Source organism: Anopheles coustani (genome assembly GCF_943734705.1).
Source record: "Anopheles coustani chromosome X unlocalized genomic scaffold, idAnoCousDA_361_x.2 X_unloc_10, whole genome shotgun sequence".
In the NCBI taxonomy this organism is placed as follows: Eukaryota; Metazoa; Arthropoda; class Insecta; order Diptera; family Culicidae; genus Anopheles; species Anopheles coustani.
The window spans coordinates 445,001-462,500 of NW_026525049.1; the positions used below are offsets into that span (position 1 = coordinate 445,001).

At 47.6% G+C, this 17,500-nt stretch overlaps 2 non-coding genes across 2 annotated transcripts in view; both read right to left on the reverse strand.

The window, feature by feature from the left end:
• The window catches only part of LOC131269866 (large subunit ribosomal RNA), a 4,091-nt gene extending 3,934 nt beyond the window's left edge, over positions 1-157 (reverse strand). The window contains exon 1 of the ribosomal RNA XR_009179039.1: positions 1-157. This exon is cut by the window's left edge and continues 3,934 nt beyond it. This is a non-coding gene — a ribosomal RNA (large subunit ribosomal RNA).
• A 487-nt stretch (positions 158-644) lies between these two features.
• On the reverse strand, positions 645-799 carry LOC131269858 (5.8S ribosomal RNA). The gene has a single exon (XR_009179032.1). It is a non-coding gene; the product is annotated as a 5.8S ribosomal RNA (ribosomal RNA).
• Between the last annotated feature and the right edge of the window lie 16,701 nt (positions 800-17,500).

Genomic DNA, 17,500 nt, shown 5'->3' on the forward strand with positions numbered 1-17,500 from the left:
CAGTACACGGAATCGGATAGACGGACTGGCCGCCACCCCTACGTGCTGAGCTTCTCCCGTTTCGCTCGCAGCTACTCAGGGAATCCCGGTTGGTTTCTTTTCCTCCCCTTATTAATATGCTTAAATTCAGGGGGTTGTCACACATGAACTGAGGCTTATGTACCTTGCGGTTGTTATCGTCACATCTGGCTTGCGACTACTTTGTTTCAATGTCCAATATGTACCGTTGGACTCGGTTAACGGGCTGTTAGCCCGCGTGTGGTTTAACTCACTGATACCTTCCATTGCCCATACGCTAGTTTGTTTGTGTTCCTTTGGTCAACTTCCATACTTGAATCATTTGTGCTACCGCTGCTGCTTCGACGCTACTTTGACATCTTCGCTTCTATTTAAATAAATAAATAAGCTGAAGCTAGACATCAGTAAACACCACCACAGACACCACAAGCACGCCTTCTCCTCGTACTTCCGCCTCACGCGGGAACACGGACGCTCTAAATACTTCGAATTCCAATGCCAGTATATTGTAAACCACGGGTTCTTTAATGCTAGCGGGTCGTCGCGACCCTAGTTAACATCATGGTGCACGTCTCGTGACGGGTGTCACGGCGTAGTTAAATGTATGCGATACATTTCTCAAATATAAGCGCTCAGTCATCTGTACATCATGGTAGGTTCCCACGACGTGCAATATGCGTTCAACTTATCAATGTTCATGTGTCCTGCAGTTCACATTATGACGCGCAGTTAGCTGCGGTCTTCATCGATCCATGAGCCGAGTGATCCACTGCCGAGGGTGACTAACTTGCGTAAGCCGCCGCTGTGCGCGTATACCCGTTCCCCGTAGGGAGGAGCAAGCCGCCGCTTAGAGACGAAGCATAAAGTGTCCTCATTCCACATAGGGCAAGCTGGATGAATCCATTTTACCCAGGACGGCCGAAGCGGCGTGGACCAGGGGAGAACTGAACCTTATACTTCACACCACAGTAAGTCTACGTGTCCTCTTCCACATAGGGCAAGCTAGAACTAACTATCTTACCCAGGACTGCCGAAGCAGCGTGGACCAGGGGAGGAACACACTTTTCATGGAAACGTAAGGCATCCATGACTGCCATAACGTAAGCCGCCGCTGTGCGCGTATACCCGTTCCCCGTAGGGAGGAGCAAGCCGCCGCTTAGAGACGAAGCATAAAGTGTCCTCATTCCACATAGGGCAAGCTGGATGAATCCATTTTACCCAGGACGGCCGAAGCGGCGTGGACCAGGGGAGAACTGAACTTTATACTTCACACCACAGTAAGTCTACGTGTCCTCTTCCACATAGGGCAAGCTAGAACTAACTATCTTACCCAGGACTGCCGAAGCAGCGTGGACCAGGGGAGGAACACACTTTTCATAGAAACGTAAGGCATCCATGACTGCCATAGTGCGTAAGCCGCCGCTGTGCGCGTAAACCCGTTCCCCGTAGGGAGGAGTCAAGCCGCCGCTTAGAGACGAAGTATGAAGTGTCCTCTTCCACATAGGGCAAGCTAGAATGAACTATCTTACCCAGGACCGCCGAAGCAGCGTGGACCAGGGGAGAACTGATCTTTATACTTCACACCACAGTATTGAGTAATGTGCCCTCTTCCACATAGGGCAAGCTGGAATGTTCCATTTTACCCAGGACGGCCGAAGCGGCGTGGACCAGTGGAGGACTACACAATCATGAGGTTTGATATCGACTTGTGTGTTTCAATAGGGTACCGATGGTATGTTTTGAACCGATTTGATTTAGCCATTCTGAAGTCATCACTTGGTTGAAGCGCTGAACTAGGGAGGGGCATCGTTTACATATATATTGGTTTTTGCATGCTCTACTAGGTTAATGTCATGAGGTTGGCTATCGAGCATGCCCAAGTGATGACTTGATTGTGTGCTTGCTTGAATTCTTCACATTTCATACCATCGGTTAGTTGTCGAATCATTCCTCGATCATAACCTTCGTTCTTGGTTCATGTATGCTCTCTTCCACATAGGGCAAGCTAGAATTAACTATCTTACCCAGGACCGCCGAAGCAGCGTGGACCAGGGGAGAACTATACTTTGTCTTGTATGCCCTCTTCCACATAGGGCAAGCTAGAACTAACTATCTTACCCAGGACCGCCGAAGCAGCGTGGACCAGTGGAGGACTATACTTTGTTCATTACACCACAGTATTAAGTATGGTGTCCTCTTCCACATAGGGCAAGCTAGAATTAACTATCTTACCCAGGACCGCCGAAGCAGTGTGGACCAGGGGAGGACTATACTTTATACTTCACACACTAGCCAAATTGAAGTCATCACTTGGTTGAAGCACTGAACTAGGGCGAGTCTATCGTTTACTTTGCATTGGGATAATACGCTGCATGCTCTCTTAGGTTAATGTCATGTGATTGGCTATAGAGCATGCCCAAGTGATGACTTTGTTTCAAGCTCAACAGGTAGGGTATTGAGTCCTCTTCCTCATAGGGCAAGCTAGAATTAACTATCTTACCCAGGACCGCCGGAGCAGCGTGGACCAGGGGAGAACTATACTTTGTCTTGTATGCCCTCTTCCACATAGGGCAAGCTAGAACTAACTATCTTACCCAGGACTGCAAAGCAGCGTGGACCAGTGGAGGACTATACTTTGTTCATTACACCACAGTATTAAGTATGGTGTCCTCTTCCACATAGGGCAAGCTAGAACTAACTATCTTACCCAGGACCGCCGAAGCAGTGTGGACCAGGGGAGGACTATACTTTATACTTCACACACTAGCCATACTGAAGTCATCACTTGGTTGAAGCGCTGAACTACGGCGGGGTAATCGTTTACAGGTTATAATCATATAGCTGCATGCTCATTAGTAGATAATGGAATATTGTATGGCAATATGAGCATGCCCAAGTGATGACTTTGTTTCAAGCTCAACAGGTAGGGTATTGAGTCCTCTTCCACATAGGGCAAGCTAGAATGAACTATCTTACCCAGGACCGCCGGAGCAGCGTGGACCAGTGGAGGACTCTATACTTTATACTTCACACCACAGTATTGAGTACGACTTGCATAAAGCCCCTAATGAGAACCACGAGGGCTCTCTCAATGTAGAACCACGAGGGCTCTAGTACCGATTCTCTCGGTACGGCTTGGTCCGTGTTCCTTTATGCATGTACTCGCAGAAAGTCTCAACCCGGAGGTCTTGACTTTGATTGTCATAGTTGGACTACGACGGGGCATCCGACCATTGCTGATCGAACACCCCTGATTCACCATCTTTCGGGTAGGCGGTACGCGTACCTCCAGACGCGGAAGTCTCAACCCGGAGGTCTTGACTTTGATTGTCATAGTTGGACTACGACGGGGCATCCGACCATTGCTGATCGAACACCCCTGATTCACCATCTTTCGGGTAGGCGGTACGCGTACCTCCGGACGCGGAAGTCTCAACCCGGAGGTCTTGACTTTGATTGTCATAGTTGGACTACGACGGGGTATCCGACTCATCGAATACCCCAGAAGCACACCATCTTTCGGGTAGGCGGTACGCGTACCTCCGGACGCGGAAAGTCTCAACCCGGAGGTCTTGACTTTGGTTGTCATAGTTGGACTATGACGGGGCATCCGACCATTGCTGATCGAACACCCCTGTTACACCATCTTTCGGATAGGCGGTGCGCGACACCACCGACGCGGAAAGTCTCAACCCGGAGGTCTTGACTTTGTATTGTTGGATAGTCCTCTTCCACTATAGGGCAAGCTGGAAATATTCCATTTTACCCAGGACTGCCGAGGCAGCGTGGACCAGGGGAGAACTTCACGGAATCTTCAGGCATCCATGATTGCCATAGTGCGTAAGCCGCCGCTGTGCGCGTCAACTCGTTCCCCGTGAGGAGGAGTCTAGCCGCCGCTAAAAGACGAAGCATTAAGTGTCCTCATTCCACTATAGGGCAAGCTAGAATTAACTATCTTACCCAGGACCGCCGAAGCAGCGTGGACCAGGCGAGGACTATACTTTATACTTCACACCACAGTATTGAGTACGACTTGCATAAAGCCCCTAATGAGAACCACGAGGGCTCTCTCAATGTAGAACCACGAGGGCTCTAGTACCGATTCTCTCGGTACGGCTTGGTCCGTGTTCCTTTATGCTTGTACTCGCGGAAAGTCTCAACCCGGAGGTCTTGACTTTGATTGTCATAGTTGGACTACGACGGGGCATCCGACCATTGCTGACCGAACACCCCTGATTCATCATCTTTCGGATAGGAGGTGCGCCCACCTCCGACGCGGAAGTCTCAACCCGGAGGTTCGGACTTAGAGTTTTTCCCATTTAAAAGTTTTTCTCTTAGCCATACTGAAGTCATCACTTGGTGAACGATTGAACTAGGGCGGGTTAATCGTTTATAGGTATCATGTGGTTTGCATGCTCTCTTAGGTTAAGGTCATGTGGTTGGCTATCGAGCATGCCCAAGTGATGACTTTGTTTCACGCTTGCTTGATTTCTTCATGATTCCCTGTTATATAGTGTAATCATTCGAGAACAGGGAATCTTTGGTTTTGCTCAACAGGTATTGGATGTCAACTTGGTATCTAGATCGCATTAAGTCTCAACCCTTAGGTTCGGACTTGTATAGTGACATCTTGTTACGGTCTTGAGTCTCAACCCGCAGGTTCGGACTACTTAGTGTTTGATCGAATATAATATGGCAACTTGTGCCTAAGTCTCAACCCGCAGGTTCGGACTTCTGTTTATTTGGCCAATGTATGTATAAGGCAACTTGTGCCTAAGTCTCAACCCGCAGGTTCGGACTTGTGTATTTGTTCGAAGTCATGTATAAGGCAACGTGTGCCTAAGTCTCAACCCGCAGGTTCGGACTTGTTAGTGTTTCGTCAACTTTCATATGGCAACTTGTGCCTAAGTCTCAACCCGCAGGTTCGGACTTGTGTATTTGTTCGAAGTCATGTATAAGGCAACTTGTGCCTAAGTCTCAACCCGCAGGTTCGGACTTGTGTATTTGTTCGAAGTCATGTATAAGGCAACGTGTGCCTAAGTCTCAACCCGCAGGTTCGGACTTGTTAGTGTTTCGTCAACTTTCATATGGCAACTTGTGCCTGAGTCTCAACCCGCAGGTTCGGACTTCTATAGTGTTTCGTCAATTATCATATGGCAACTTGTGCCGAAGTCTCAACCCGCAGGTTCGGACTTCTGGAAGGATCACTTGGCCACTAATGATCCTTCCGCAGGTTCACCTACGGAAACCTTGTTACGACTTTTACTTCCTCTAAATCATCAAGTTCGGTCAACTTCGATAAAGCAGACGCGGTTCACGAGGATCCAGCGAACGATCATCTCCAAAGACCTCACTAAATAATCCATCGGTAGTAGCGACGGGCGGTGTGTACAAAGGGCAGGGACGTATTCAACGCTGGCTGATGACCAGCACTTACTAGAAGTTCCGAGTTCATATGGACCATTGCAATCCATAATCCCTACTAAGTGAGTATTTGAGTGATTTCCCGTTCCTCTCGGAATAGGAGACACGCTGCTACCCACATTGTAGCACGCGTGTAGCCCAGAACATCTAAGGGCATCACGGACCTGTTATCGCTCGATCTCATTTTGCTAAACACAAATTGTCCTGCTAAGCAGCGTACCGTAAGTGCACTTGCGCACACGAACAGCGAAGGTGTCAGGTCATACTCCACCGAAAGGTCCTAACCCGTTCCAATCGGCATCGACGCATTAACGCTGACTGCGTTCTAGTTAGCATATGTGAGTCACGTTCGTTATCGGAATTAACCAGACAAATCAATCCACGAACTAAGAACGGCCATGCACCACTACCCTTAAATTTGAGAAAGAGCTATTAATCTGTCTCACCTCCATAAGTTCGGACCTGGTAAGTTTTCCCGTGTTGAGTCAAATTGAACCGCAAGCTCCATTTCATTGTGGTGCCCTTCCGTCAATTCCTTTAAGTTTCAACTTTGCAACCATACTTCCCCCGGAACCTGACTTTGGTTTCCCGGAAGCTACTGAGAGCACCTGGTTGTAGCGTCTCCCAATTGCTAGTTGGCATCGTTTACGGTTAGAACTAGGGCGGTATCTAATCGCCTTCGATCCTCTAACTTTCGTTCTTGATTAAAGAAAGCATCCTTGACAAATGCCTTCGCTTTAGTTAGTCTTACGACGGTCTACGAATTTCACCTCTCGCGCCGTAATACTAGTGTCCCCAACTACTTCTGTTAATCATTACCTCCGGTCTGAGTACAAACCAATGAAAGATTAGACCAAGGTCGTATTCCATTATTCCATGCAAGATTATTCTAGGGCGTTTGGGCACCCTGCTTTAAGCACTCTAATTTGTTCAAGGTAAACGTGAGCGGTCGAGCTCTATGTTACACTTGCACCCGTTGAAGGGCACACCATGACACAGACTTGGTGCCCTACCACACCATTGAGTCGCAACCAGATTCCGACTTGGCCCACCGACCACGGGTTGACCGGGTCGGCGGAGCCGGACTGTGTTGGACAAGTATCAACTTCGAACGTTTTAACCGCAACAATTTTAATATACGCTAGTGGAGCTGGAATTACCGCGGCTGCTGGCACCAGACTTGCCCTCCACTTGATCCTCGTAGAAGGATTTATGCTCTACTCATTCCAATTATGAAACATCATTAAAGAGTTTCATATTGTTATTTCTCGTCACTACCTCCCCGTCCCGGGATTGGGTAATTTACGCGCCTGCTGCCTTCCTTGGATGTGGTAGCCATTTCTCAGGCTCCCTCTCCGGAATCGAACCCTGATTCCCCGTTACCCGTTGCAACCATGGTAGTCCTCTATACTACCATCCATAGTTGATAGGGCAGATATTTGCGAGATCTGTCGTCGGTGCGAGACCATACGATCAGCATCATTATCCAGACTTCAACTCAATGACACGGAGAACCCGCGATTGGTTTGACTAATAAGTGCACCAGTTCCCGCGAGGGTCCTGGCATGTTGCATGTATTAGCTCTAGATTTTCCACAGTTATCCAAGTAACTAGGTTGATGATCTCGTAAATTATAGCTGTTATACTGAGCCTTATGCGGTTTCACATTAAATCTGTTTGTACTTAGACATGCATGGCTTAACCTTTGAGACGAGCGTATATTACTGGTAGGATCAACCAGAATTCCGACTTTGCGTTCGAATGTTCATTGTCCCATTGCACCCGGAGGAGCAAACACCACGTTCTATATGTTGTCAAGTCCGGTAGCACACGGGAGGCGAGCCCCCGTGCGAACCTCATTGCCCTCGTATCACACACACCCGATGCACCGGACAGGCACTTGAGCGGCATTCGACTCCGCTAAGCGCACGTGCGCCCGATTGTGCATGCGCTGACGGGGCCTTCATACCCCTACCACAGCGACCTTATGCCAAACTTCCATGAATACTTAGGTGAGCTGACAAGGGCCTTCATTTCCCTACCATCAACTAAAGGACACGCTAGGCGCGTCCGATCATTGCAACTGCGGGGCTTTCATACCCCAATCACCACAGTACGCAATTCACCAGAGTTTAATCACAACCCCCCCGGACATGGCACACTATTAACTTGCAACAAAACTTAGTGTGTGCCGGGCACATCGGTTCCACAAAATCATTCCCGATGTACCCCAATTGGGGTTGCGAACGCATTCACGGTCCTCTGACACACCCAACCAAGCGTGGATACTACATACCTCAAACACCCAGTACACTAACAGACAAATCAATATATGGTTGCTTTCCCCCAGACATTTGCCAATCACTTGGCACCCGGACGGGAACTCGCTCCTGATTGCGCCAATGCCACCCATTTGCCAAGAGCGAGTTCTGTATGTAGATTTCATTTGGAAAGACAACCGTGTACTGGATATTCTATCCGACGATTACAGATGACGAGTACGAGACTCGACTACACTCACGGATAATACATTTTGGGTCGAGATTGCTTTCGGGGTTTTCGATTGGTCTTGCGCTTGTAAACGTATAACTTTGACTTGTGGTAACCTCGGTATGTTAGTCGATCACGTGGTTGTGAACTGGGTAGGGGTGAGCAATCTGTTCACTTGCACTCTGGGTAGGAATATGGTGAGCGCTATAGGTTAAAGATCATGGTATGGTTCCATCGTGATGACTTTCGCTAGATAGTAGTATGTTTGGATAGTTATAACGTTTTTGGCCATTTGTTCATAGTGTTCGGTTCATTCAGGAATTCGATTGGTCTTTGCTTCACACACGTGGTCGATCACTTGGATGTGAACTAGGGTGAGATTAAGGTGTTCACTAGTGCTCTTCGGTTTTGGATCAGTAATGAGCACTTGATTGGTTTCGCATAATATGTATCCATAGTGATGACTCTTTCCAGCTTAAGATTTCGTTACCGGTTTCGAATCCTCCCCACGTTCGCTTTTACTTGGTTAGGTTTTCGAGTGTAGATTTGAAAGCAATCTCATGTATGTATCCCATCTGATATAAGCCACTGACAGTTCATGTCACCTCGTTCAACTCTCGCTGGGTCACAGAAGTATGTTACTGCGCCCATTATCCCTACTCGGATAGGTTCGGTTCGTTCGTTTTATACTACGGTGAGTAAACTCAATTTGTGCATCGCATAGCCATGGAAAGCAAGCTTTCGCGGGCCTCTTCGACTGTTTTGATACGAGCTGTGCCCGTGATGCTTGTCATCCCAGGATACTAGACCCCTTTGGACGACCGCATGACCATCAGAAAGTAAATTCCACGTTCGATTTGGGGTGTGAACCCCGAACATAAAGTCTTTGTGTAGAACCACGAGGGCTCTATAGTACCGATTCTCTCGGTACGCTTGGTCCGTGTTCCTTTATGTTCGTACTCTTGTGAATAAGATTCACGTTCGTTTTGGGATATTTGCTACTGTCACCGTTTGAGTACTATGGGGCTTGAACCCCTAACATAAAGTCTTTGTGTAGAACCACGAGGGTTCTATAGTACCGATTCTCTCGGTACGCTTGGTCCGTGTTCCTTTATGTTCGTACTCTTGTGTGTATAATATTCATGTTCGGTTTGGGATATTTGCTACTTTCACCAGGGTCCCGTTCTTCATACAAGTCTGCCTTGCTAATGTGGTAACTTTATAGTGTAGTTCTGACATCCCAATTTTGGGACTTAGCCGATTTTTCGTATATTTCCATATGACCCATAGGGTCCCTTTCTTCATACAAGCTTGCCTAGGGCGATCGGTCAAAACTTGTCTTACTATTCGATTGGTCTTCGCACTTTCACCCTAGGCAGTTCGCCTAGGTCTGTCTTCTTGAGGAGGCCAAAACCCGAAATAAGGAGGTTCGGCCGACCCTGAAACCTCCCCTGTCTGAACTACACTAACCCGATTTTTCAGGGTCCTCAGCGCCATACAACTTTGCCTAGGTCACTTGTACTCTTGACTTAGGCCATCCGACTTGGTCCGTGTTTCTTCCTAGGGTTCACCTAGGTACTTTGCCTTGCTTGATGTGGTAACTTTTTAGTGTAGTTCAGACATCCTAATTTTGGGACTTAGCCGATTTTTCATGTATTTCCATATGACCCATAGGGTCCCTTTCTTCATACAAGCTTGCCTAGGGCGATCGGTCAAAACTTGTCTTACTATTCGATTGGTCTTCGCACTTTCACCCTAGGCAGTTCGCCTAGGTCTGTCTTCTTGAGGAGGCCAAAACCCGAAATAAGGAGGTCCAGCCGACCCTGAAACCTCCCCTGTCTTAACTACACTAACCCGATTTTTCATGGTCCTTAGCGCCATACAACTTTGCCTAGGTCACTTGTACTCTTGACTTAGGCCATCTGACTTGGTCCGTGTTTCTTCCTAGGGTTCACCTAGGTACTTTGCCTTGCTTGATGTGGTAACTTTTTAGTGTAGTTCAGACATCCCAATTTCGGGACTTAGCCGATTTTTCGTATATTTCCATATGACCCATAGGGTCCCTTTCTTCATACAAGCTTGCCTAGGGCGATCGGTCAAAACTTGTCTTACTATTCGATTGGTCTTCGCACTTTCACCCTAGGCACTTTGCCTAGGTCTGTCTTCTTGAGGAGGCCAAAACCCGAAATAAGGAGGTTCAGCCGACCCAGAAACCTCCCCTGTCTGAACTACACTAACCCGATTTTTCAGGGTCCTCAGCGCCATACAACTTTGCCTAGGTCACTTGTACTCTTGACTTAGGCCATCTGACTTGGTCCGTGTTTCTTCCTAGGGTTCACCTAGGTACTTTGCCTTGCTTGATGTGGTAACTTTTTAGTGTAGTTCAGACATCCCAATTTTGGGACTTAGCCGATTTTTCATGTATTTCCATATGACCCATAGGGTCCCTTTCTTCATACAAGCTTGCCTAGGGCGATCGGTCAAAACTTGTCTTACTATTCGATTGGTCTTCGCACTTTCACCCTAGGCAGTTTGCCTAGGTGTAGCTTCTTGAGGAGGTCAAAACCCAAAATAAGGAGGTTCAGCCGACCCAAAAACCTCCCCTGTCTAAACTACACTAACCAGATTTTTCAGGGTCCTCACCGTCATACAACTTTGCCTAGGTCACTTGCACTCTTGACTTAGGCCATCTGACTTGGTCCGTGTTTCTTGCTAGGGTTCACCTAGGTAGTTTGCCTTGCTTGATGTGGTAACTTTTTAGTGTAGTTCTGACATCCCAATTTTGGGACTTAGCCGATTTTTCATGTATTTCCATATGACCCTTAGGGTACCTTTCTTCATACAAGCTTGCCTAGGGCGATCGGTCAAAACTTGTCTTACTATTCGATTGGTCTTCGCACTTTCACCCTAGGCAGTTTGCCTAGGTGTAGCTTCTTGAGGAGGTCAAAACCCAAAATAAGGAGGTTCAGCCGACCCAAAAACCTCCCCTGTCTAAACTACACTAACCAGATTTTTCAGGGTCCTCACTGTCATACAACTTTGCCTAGGTCACTTGCACTCTTGACTTAGGCCATCTGACTTGGTCCGTGTTTCTTGCTAGGGTTCACCTAGGTAGTTTGCCTTGCTTGATGTGGTAACTTTTTAGTGTAGTTCTGACATCCCAATTTTGGGACTTAGCCGATTTTTCATGTATTTCCATATGACCCTTAGGGTCCCTTTCTTCATACAAGCTTGCCTAGGGCGATCGGTCAAAACTTGTCTTACTATTCGATTGGTCTTCGCACTTTCACCCTAGGCAGTTTGCCTAGGTGTAGCTTCTTGATGAGGCCAAAACCCAAAATAAGGGGGTTCGGCCGACCCAAAAACCTACCCTGTCTAAACTACACTAACCAGATTTTTCAGGGTCCTCAGCGCTATACAACTTTGCCTAGGTCACTTGTTCTATTGACTTAGGCCATCTGACTTGGTCCGTGTTTCTTCCTAGGGTTCACCTAGGTACTTTGCCTTGCTTGGTGTGGTAACTTTTTAGTGTAGTTCTGACATCCTCATTTTGGGACTTAGCCGATTTTTCGTAAAATACCATATGACCCATATGGGTCCTTTCCTTCATATAAGTTTGCCTTGCTTGGTATGGTAACATTTGAGTGTAGTTCTGACATCATCATTTTGGGACTTAGCCGATTTTTCGTAAAATACCATATGACCCATATGGGTCCTTTGCTTCATATAAGTTTGCCTTGCTTGGTGTGGTAACATTTGAGTGTAGTTCTGACATCATCATTTTGGAACTTAGCCGATTTTTCGTAAAATACCATATGACCCATCAGGGTCCTTTGCTTCATATAAGTTTGCCTTGCTTGGTGTGGTAACTTTTTAGTGTAGTTCTGACATCCCCATTTTGGGACTTAGCCGATTTTTCGTAAAATACCATATGACCCATCAGGGTCCTTTGCTTCATATAAGTTTGCCTTGCTTGGTATGGTAACATTTGAGTGTAGTTCTGACATCATCATTTTGGGACTTAGCCGATTTTTCGTAAAATACCATATGACCCATATGGGTCCTTTGCTTCATATAAGTTTGCCTTGCTTGGTGTGGTAACTTTTTAGTGTAGTTCTGACATCCCCATTTTGGGACTTAGCCGATTTTTCGTAAAATACCATATGACCCATCAGGGTCCTTGCCTTCATATAAGTTTGCCTTGCTTGGTGTGGTAACATTTGAGTGTAGTTCTGACATCCCCATTTTGGGACTTAGCCGATTTTTCGATCAATACCATATGACCCATCAGGGTCCTTTGCTTCATATAAGTTTGCCTTGCTTGGTGTGGTAACTTTTTAGTGTAGTTCTGACATCCCCATTTTGGGACTTAGCCGATTTTTCGTAAAATACCATATGACCCATCAGGGTCCTTGCCTTCATATAAGTTTGCCTTGCTTGGTGTGGTAACATTTGAGTGTAGTTCTGACATCCCCATTTTGGTACTTAGCCGATTTTTCGTAAAATACCATATGACCCATATGGGTCCTTTGCTTCATATAAGTTTGCCTTGCTTGGTGTGGTAACATTTGAGTGTAGTTCTGACATCCCCATTTTGGGACTTAGCCGATTTTTCAATCAATACCATATGACCCATCAGGGTCCTTTGCTTCATATAAGTTTGCCTTGCTTGGTGTGGTAACATTTGAGTGTAGTTCTGACATCCCCATTTTGGGACTTAGCCGATTTTTCGTAAAATACCATATGACCCATCAGGGTCCTTTGCTTCATATAAGTTTGCCTTGCTTGGTGTGGTAACATTTGAGTGTAGTTCTGACATCCCCATTTTGGGACTTAGCCGATTTTTCGATCAATACCATATGACCCATCAGGGTCCTTTGCTTCATATAAGTTTGCCTTGCTTGGTGTGGTAACATTTGAGTGTAGTTCTGACATCATCATTTTGGGACTTAGCCGATTTTTCGTAAAATACCATATGACCCATATGGGTCCTTTGCTTCATATAAGTTTGCCTTGCTTGGTGTGGTAACATTTGAGTGTAGTTCTGACATCCCCATTTTGGGACTTAGCCGATTTTTCAATCAATACCATATGACCCATCAGGGTCCTTTGCTTCATATAAGTTTGCCTTGCTTGGTGTGGTAACATTTGAGTGTAGTTCTGACATCCCCATTTTGGGACTTAGCCGATTTTTCGATCAATACCATATGACCCATCAGGGTCCTTTGCTTCATATAAGTTTGCCTTGCTTGATGTGGTAACACATGAGTGTAGTTCTGACATCCCCATTTTGGGACTTAGCCGATTTTTCGATCCATCCCATATGACCCATCAGGGTCCTTTTTCTTCATATAAGTTTCCCAAGACTTAGTGCTTTTTTCCTTTGGACACCAATATCACCCTTGCGGGTATCTTTGATCTTCTCACTTTGTATTGGCCGAATGTAGGTCTTGCCATGCCAAACATATAATTGTTCTACACCAAGTCTCTATCTCGTACCGCCAGCTCGGTACATTCGATTAACCTGCCCTTAAGGCACCCGGGACTTAGCCATTTTTTCACATTTTTCATGATTTTGAGGCAACTTTTCTCGACTTTGTCACCTTATATCACCAAGATCCTTTCCCTTTAGCGCTTCACTCTGTTCGTATGATATTTAGCGCTGACTATCACCTTTCTGTCGCTGAGCTCAACTTCTTATTCGGTGCCATAGAGCCAGAGATATTTGGTGTATGCTGTTATAAGGGAAGTTTGTCACTTTTTCAAAGGCCCACTTTGGGACGCCCATATCTCACCTTCACGTATCTTCGATCTTCTTGTCGTCTATGGACGAAACTTAGGCCTTGTCTTGGCCAACTTATAAATGTTCTACGGCCAAGCCGTATCTCTTACCGCCAGCCCGGTATTCATGGACTTAGTTGGATTTTCGCCTCTCGTGGTAACAATTTCAGACTTTGACTCACAATAACACCCAAACGGTCACATGCTAGCGCTTTGCTTGGAAGGAATTATAGTTAGCGCTACCTTTTCTCTTTCCATCGATACCTTGTTCGTTCCATTCCATGCCATACAGCCGAAGTTATGATGTTTCCCGTTTTCCATATCATGTGGAGCTTATGCTCTGGGAAAACCATCTAACACCTGTACCACCCTTTTAGGTACCACCGATCTCGAGACTATGTTCGGGCCAAATATAGGTTATAACATGCCCAACTTATAATTGTTCTACACCAAGTCTCTATCTCTTACCGCCTGCTCGGTATTTTACTCGTAAGTCCAAATTTCACAACTTGTACTTTTTGGCCCAATGTACTCGAGTTTCAATTTTGGTAACATTTTTCGACTTTGACGCTTAATAACTTCCAAATCATGCTAGTTAGCGCTTTGCTTTCTTCTAGTCGTATCTAGCGCTGGGTGTTACCTTTCCAAAACATATCCTAGCTCTACAATCCATGCCATACAGCCGGAGCTACATGGTGCACAAGTCAAATCCATTTTAGCCATGTTTCATTTTTGCTAATTTTTGACCACTCGTATCACCCTTCCAGAGTGGTCCGATCTTCTCGCTTTCTATGGACGACTTTTAGGTCTCGTAGAGGCAAGCTTATAAGTATTCTACGTCAACCCGCTATCTCTTACCGCTTGCTCGGTATTCTTGGTCTTGTGTGATTTTTGGCCATTTTGGTATTATTTTTCCACTTTGTCGCTTAATAACTCAGTTTTGCTCAACACTTAGCGCTTCGGTTGTTTGGGATTATAGTTAGCGCTCGGTTCGACCTTTCCAACACTGATCTAAGCTTGTCAATTCGTTCCATACAGCCTGAGTTATTCGCGATACCGTGTTTCAACCCATTTCTCAAGTCTCGTTTTGGTCCAACTTTGAACCAGCCATATCACCCTGATGGGTACCTCCGATCTTCTCGCTCTATATTGGCCAAAGTTAGGTCTTGTGGTAACGTACTTATGATTGTTCTACGCCGTGTTCGTAGCTCTTATCGTTCGCCCGCTATTTTCGATCATAAGGTGAATTTTCGCCTCTAAACCACCATTTTTCACCTTTGCCCTCTAATATGACCGACTTGCTCAACACCTAGCGCTTCGCTTGGTAGGACACATAGCTAGCGCTTGTTGAGACCTTTCCAACGCATATCCAAGCTTTCCGATCCGAGCCATACAGCCTGAGCTATACGCGATACCGTTTTTCCCATTTTCTTGGTCACATGCACTTTAGGGTACCCCTTTTTGCCTTTGACCCTTAATACCTCCTCCGGGTCACTAGTAGGCGCTTAGCTTGGTAGGAAACATAGCTAGAGCAGGCCTTCACCTTTCCAAAACTGCCGAAAGTGTACCGATCCGACATCTAGAACCAAAGTTATGGTCATTCCCATCATGCTCTACTTTCATGGTCAACCTCCACCAAGCACACCTAGGTTGGACCAACTTTCACCAACTCATCTCGAACCCCAAATTTGCTTCGACCTACTAGGTTTCCCTAGTAAAGTGGTCAAAACATCCATTACAACACGACTGGTCTTTCTGGTGGTCGACCTAGGCGACTTTGTTCGACGACCACCACCCCATGGAACTAAAAGACGTCCCTTGATACGGACCACCGATACATTTTCCGGCCTGTCTAAACTACACTCATCGAAATTTTTTTGGGTCCCCACCGTCATACAAGTTTCCCTAGGTCAAGTTTTTCTTCCGGATCGGCCGCGGACCTCACTTTTCATTATCTAGGGAGGCCATAGGGCGGATGGTGCCCACTAAGGCCCCGGGACCCGATGGCATCATCAATGCGGCACTGAGGGTCGCTGTTCGCGAGCACACGGAGACGTTTCGCCGCGTGTTCCAGGAGTGCTTCGATCAATGCACCTTTCCCGCTGACTGGAAGCGACAACGACTTGCCTTGCTACCCAAGCACGGAAGACCTCAGGGCGATCCGTCATCCTTTCGGCCTCTTGGGATGCTCGACGGATCAGGCAAGATCTTGGAGCGGCTGATCTTGGATCGCCTGAATGAACACCTGGAAGATCCAGATCACCCTCGCCTGTCGCCGTCTCAGTATGGATTCAGAAAGGGCAGGTCTACAATTCAGGCGATTGAACGTGTTAAGGAGGCCGGCCAGCGTGCGATGGCCCACCGAATGACGGATCGGAGGGCTAACAAGTGTCTGATGGTGGTGTCATTGGATGTACGCAATGCTTTTAACACGGCGAGCTGGCGGTCCATCGCCAAAGCACTGCAAGAAAAGCACGTTCCGGCATGCCTGCAGCGGATACTGGAAAGCTGGTTTCGGGGACGGCTGCTGGTTTATGAGACGTCGGACGGTCCGGTCACCCGGGAATTGTCGGCGGGAGTCCCACAGGGTTCCATACTTGGTCCGACGCTGTGGAACACCATGTATGACGCCGTCCTGTCCATCGACATGCCCGCCGGTGTAGAGCTCGTCGCCTTCGCTGACGACCTCGTGCTCCTGGCACCAGGACCCACGCCAGCACTGGCCGCGAGTTTGGCGGAGGAGTCTGTGAATAGGGTTGTGGCTTGGATGCGCGAACACCAGCTGGAGCTCGCCGCAGCTAAGACAGATATTGTGATGGTGTCGAAGAAGAAGAAGGATTACAAGAACATCCCGGTTAACATCAACGGCGTTCCTCTTCGTTCGGCAACCGACATCAAATATCTAGGAGTGCGCATCAAACACAATCTAAAGTGGTCAGAGCACGTCAAGCAAGTCACTCAAAAGGCTTCTCGAGTAGCAACAGCTCTTGCACTGCTGATGCGACGGCACAGCGGGCCAAAGTGCAAGAAGCGTCGCCTCCTGGTTTCGGTCGTCAACAGCATCCTCCGCTACGGTGCACCGGTGTGGCACGAGGGTGTTGAAACCAGGGAGGAGCAACGGCTGCTTGAGAGGGTCCAGAAGAGGGTTGTGGTCGGAGCATCCTTCGCATTCCGGACAATCTCATACGACGCTGCCGCAGTGATAGCGGGCACCATCCCAATAGCGCTGTTGGTAAAAGAGGACGCACGCTATTACCATCGTAGAGTGAACGCCGACCCTGGGGGTCTGTCGGCTAAAGAGGTGCGGGAGCAGGAGCGTCTCGCCACATACCACCAGTGGCAGGACAAGTGGGACGAGGTTGGCAGAACGGGAGGACGGTTCGCCCGATGGACCCGGCGAGTTCTCCCCGACCCAGCTGCGTGGCACCAAAGGAAACACGGAGAGGTGAATTTCCATCTGTGTCAGGTGCTCTCCGGGCACGGATTTTTCCGTGAGTACCTGCACAATAAGGAATTCGCCTCGTCCCCTGAGTGCCCGCAGTGCCCGGACATCATTGAGTCTGCCGAGCACGTGATGTTCGAGTGCCCTCGTTTCGCTGGCGTCCGAGCCGAGTTTCTTCGCGGGCGAGGCAGCGAGCCGGAGAGCGTGAATCCCGACACCATGTGGCAGTTCCTCCTCCGGGGACCTGAGGACTGGAGTTTGATTGCGGAAGCCGCAAGGCGCATCACCTCCGAACTGCAACATGAGTGGAACGAGGAGCGAGCAGCTCGAGCAGCGGCACACCAA